Below are 4861 nucleotides of genomic sequence, written 5' to 3'. Positions count from 1 at the left end.
GAGAAATTAAGTTTTCATTTATTTTTTTATTCTATTAATTAAAATCTTATTTCTTTATAATTTTTTACAAAAGTCTTTAGATTTTAATGACGGTCATTATTTAATTAGCATTAGAAAGATTATATTTAGTATATTTATATTTATGGTTAAAGTTTGTATCATATATTTCTATTTTCAGTTTGTACCCAATTTTCATTTGCAACCATTTTTCTTAAATTTGTATTAATTTTATTTTTTATTTTAATTTGTACCCATATATTATTTACTTTTGTGCCCATATTTTTTGAAATTTCATTTTTATTCGTGACTTTTTTATTCTTTTTGTTTTGTACCCGTATTAATAATGTATCCATTCTTTTTTATAAATATATCACTTTTGTCATATGTAAAATGTACCAATTTTTTAACACTATGGATACATTCATTTTCCATTTATTATTTCATATTGTTACATTGTTTTTATCCATTTCTTCAATCAAAATGTTAGAATTTTTTATTGTAAATTTCACATGTATATGCCATATATATATATATATATGTACACACACACATGGGATTATAAATCTCAAGAAAAGTCAAACAATTAATGTTAAATATGGGTAATGCTAGAGAACCAAATTTTTTAAATCAACTAATGTGGCCCTAATAAGAAACAAACACGTTAATGAACACTTAATCAATAATTCAATCATCTACAACCACATCTTTTGGTTTGCAAATTTCGTTTAAAAAATTTGGTCTCCCTAGCATTACCCGTCAAATATACAGAAAATACATATTTGGTCCCCCATTGGGGACTCTCTTGGACTCTCCCCATTTCTCTCTCACCTCACCTCATCTCTCTCCCTCAGACTCGTTCTCTATCTACTCTCTCATCCCTCATCTTATATGCATCCATTGAAGCCAAGAAGGCCACCACACCTCTCCCCCACTCCAACGAGCTCCACATAAGCCATTGAACCATACCAGACCACCATCATCATTTCTTTTCCCATCTCAAACCCAAGCCAATGACATGGAAGTCATGCAGTGGCAAAGGCCCGATGAACTCTGGTGATCTGTTAACTTTTCCCATGAGGTAAGGATGAAATACCCTCACGCACACTCACTGACTCGGAGAGGGACAACTTCACAGAAGGTTGTAAATTCCCAGGCCTTATTGCACACAGATACAAAATTGGAGTTTTGGGTTTCTTTATGTCATCGAATTCATCCATGTTTGTCATTAGTTTAATCATGAACTAAGTCCTTTTGCTAGGACTAGGGTGTACTCTTATCATGAACATCTAATTCTTGTTATCAAATAACTGGCCATTATTTGCATGGAGATCTAAATCATGACTTATAGGCTAAGTTTAGTAGATTGCTTCTCATAACAATTACCATGGATTACATAATTGAGTAGACATACTGGTTATGATTTGTGTAGTATTGTGTAATTATCCATTTAGCGTAAAGGGTTTCAATTATCTATATCTGTGGCTAGACATAGCATGGGTAGATAGTTAGAAACACGGTTAGTATATTCTGACAGGAAGTATTGATGAATCAAGGGATAATTGTTAGCAACATGGGAATAATTTGATGTTAATATGAATAATGCGAATAGATGGGATTGAGAATGAGGAACCTGATGTCCTAGTGCTTCAATATATTAATCTTTCATAATTCATACACTTTTACTTCATGTTTGATCAATTGTTATTTTCACTTTCGTTTGGTTTCTTTGCATAGTTGAATTTGTCATCATAATCCTTCTTTTATTTATGTTTAGCTTGGAGTCAATCTCAATAGTAAATTTATGTTAATCCGATCCTTGTTTGAACAATACTCTACTTATCACTATATTACTTGGACGATATTGTACACTTACAATTATCAACAAAAAGTTTTTGGCGCCGCTGCCTCGGATCAAATTTAAGATAATTTTACTTTTGTGATTTTTCAATCTATTTAATTTTTATTTTCTTTTTTTTTATTTTGATCAATTTTTCTCGGTCCATTCTCACTTTTTTTTTTCATTGTTTCTTGAAGGTGAATGCTTGGTACTCGTTCATCGGATTGTGTATTACTTGAGTTTGAACCAGAAATTGAGAAAAGACTCTGTGAAACCCAAAGAGAACAAAGAGAAGTCAATGAGAAAGAAAAGCAGCAAGAGAGCAAGATGGCGTTAGTTCATAATGAGACGATGGGAGATCTTGATATTCCAACCATTCTGGAATCACCGTCAAGCATAGCTCTTCCTACAGCTACAAGGAATTATGAATTGAAGACTATCCACTTTAATATGATGCCTTCTTTTCATGGCATGAGCACTGAAGATCCATTGGCACATATTAGAGATATCTTCAATACGGTGTCAAACATGGCATTGGTAGAAGGAGTCAACGAGGAAAACCTCAGGATGAAGGTCTTTCCATACACTTTGAAAGACATTGAATTCTTTGAGGCCTAGAACCTTGACGAGTTGGAACGATATTCAAAATAAATTTTTGGAGAAATTCTTCTCGACCCAGAAGACTGATACTTTAAGAGATAATATCATGCATTTCACTCAACATACAGATGAGACTTTTTTTTAGGCATGGGAGAGATTCAATAATTTATTGATTCAATGTCCGCACCATGGTTTGCCTACTCTCGTTCTCATGCAGATATTTTATAAAGGATTAACAGTTTCAAGCAAAGCTACAGTGAACAACAATGTAGGGGGATCAATTAAGAACAAGACATTAGCCGAATGTCAAGCACTTTTTGATACTCTAGCACTCGAAATGCAACATTGTGAAGCAAGAGGAAGACGTGTAGGAGTTTTTGAGATTAATAATGTTGATGCTAATGCTTTTGCTTCAAAGGCACAAGTTGATGCGATTGCTAGTAAACTGCACACTTTGCTTTCTATGAATAGGAGAGCACTAGTTCAAGAGGTTTGTTCCATATGTGCAGTTCTTGGACATGCCACAGTTGGTTGTTCGTATGAAGTTGATTTTCCAGAATTTGTTCAAGAGCAAGCGAACGTGGTGAATGTTTATAGACGTCCTGGTAACAATTCGTACTCTCCAACACTTATAATCAAGGATGGAGAAACCATCCAAATCTCTCATGGGTCAACAATCAGAATGTGCAAAAGCCACCATCAGGTTTCCAACCTCAAGAGAAGAAGAATAATTTGGAAGATGTCATTACTCAGCTTGCCGATAATGTGAATACTCTTTCTGTCAATACAAATTAGTTTATGAGCAAAACTGAGACAACTCTTTAGAACCAGGTTGCTTCTATAAAAAATTTGAAGGTCCAAATGGGGTAGTTAGCTCAATCATTGGTAGTTAGAGAAAAAGGTTCTTTTCCAAGCCAAACTGAAGTTAACCCGAGAAATCATGAGCAAGCTAAAGCAATAATTCTTCGGAATGGAAAACAAGTGAAGACTAGAGTGGATTTGGGACCAAATATTGAGGAGGAAGAGGTCAAAGAAACTGCACAAGAGTAGCAACCATTGTCAGCTATCTTACAACCATCAACCACCACGGGAACCACTACCGACACTTCTCCGAAATCTGTCATTGTCGTTGTGCCGCTAGCTAAGCCTGTTGTCTCACCTGTGAAGCCATATATGCCTCCTATTCCTTTTCCTCAACGGCTCAAGAAGAATAAGTTAGATGAGAAGTATTTCAAATTCTTAGAGATGTTTAAGAAATTGGAGATTAACATTCCATTTGCCGATGCTCTGGAGCAAATGCCGAACTATGCCAAATTCATGAAGGATATCATCTCAAAGAAAAGAAAATTTAGTGATAATGAGAAGATTCAGTTGACAGAAGAATGCAATGCAATCCTTCAAAGGAAGCTTCTGCTCAAGCAAAAAGATAAAGGGAGTTTCAAAATTCCATGCATTATTGGCATTAATTTATTTAAAAAAACGTTATGTGATTTGGGTTCTAGTATTAAATTATTACCGTTATCTGTTGCTAAGAACATTGGAATATGTGAAATTAAACCCACTACTGTTTCTTTGCAGATGGCGGATAGATCAATTGCATATCTAGAGGGAATTATCGAAGATGTGTTAGTGAAGGTTAACAAGCTGATTTTCCTAGCAGATTTCTTAGTGTTGGATATGGAATAAGATTTTGAGACTCGGTTAATTTTGGGTCGGCCATTTCTTATCACAGCAAGGACTTTAATTGATGTGGAACAATGGGTTTTGACATTGAGAATTGGGGAGGAGAAAGCAACATTCAAAGTGTTCGAGGCTGGAAAATTTCCAAGAGAAGCGGAGGATTGTTCTTGTGTCGATCTAGTTGATACCGCTATTTCAAAAAAATTCAAAGTTGAGAAACCTAATGATCCTATGGAAGCTGCACTAGTTCATGTTGCTACTTCAGAAGATGAAAATCAACTTTTAGCGAAATGTGCTATTTACTTGGATGCTTTTAAATTGGTTGCAAAGAATGGATGGTTGGAGTTCGAAGACCTTGGACCTGCACCTTCAAAATCGCAGCCAAGTATCATAGCCACACCTACCTTAAATTTGAAACCATTGTCGTCACATTTAAAGTATGCTTTCTTGGAAGCTGCTGAGACTTTACCTGTTATAATTTCTGCTAATTTGAGTGAAGTTGAAGAAGAAAAATTATTGAGAGTGTTAAGAAGGCATAGAATAGCAATTGGGTGGAGTATTGCTGATATTAAAGGAAATAGTCTGCCCGTTTGTATGCATCGGATCTTGTTGGAAGACAATTACAAGCCTTCAGTTGAGCATCAATGCAAATTAAATCCAAATATGAAGGAGGTGGTTCGAGCTGAGATTTTGAAGTTATTAGACGCTGGAATAATATATCTAATTCCAGACAGTAAATGGGTG

At 35.0% G+C, this 4861-nt stretch overlaps 1 long non-coding RNA gene and 1 other non-coding gene across 2 annotated transcripts; one reads left to right on the top strand and one right to left on the bottom strand.

Moving 5' to 3' along the window:
• The first annotated feature begins 827 nt into the window (after positions 1-827).
• LOC139194220 (uncharacterized) lies at positions 828-2687 on the top strand. The gene is made up of 2 exons (XR_011578980.1): positions 828-1078; positions 2035-2687. It is a non-coding gene; the product is annotated as an uncharacterized lncRNA (long non-coding RNA).
• On the bottom strand, positions 2524-2632 carry LOC114824270 (small nucleolar RNA R71). The gene has a single exon (XR_003772409.2). It is a non-coding gene; the product is annotated as a small nucleolar RNA R71 (small nucleolar RNA).
• Positions 2688-4861: the final 2174 nt, after the last annotated feature.

The sequence above is a fragment of the Malus domestica genome, chromosome 03 (assembly GCF_042453785.1).
Source record: "Malus domestica chromosome 03, GDT2T_hap1".
In the NCBI taxonomy this organism is placed as follows: domain Eukaryota; kingdom Viridiplantae; phylum Streptophyta; class Magnoliopsida; order Rosales; family Rosaceae; genus Malus; species Malus domestica.
This window is presented reverse-complemented; position numbering and strand designations above follow the sequence as displayed.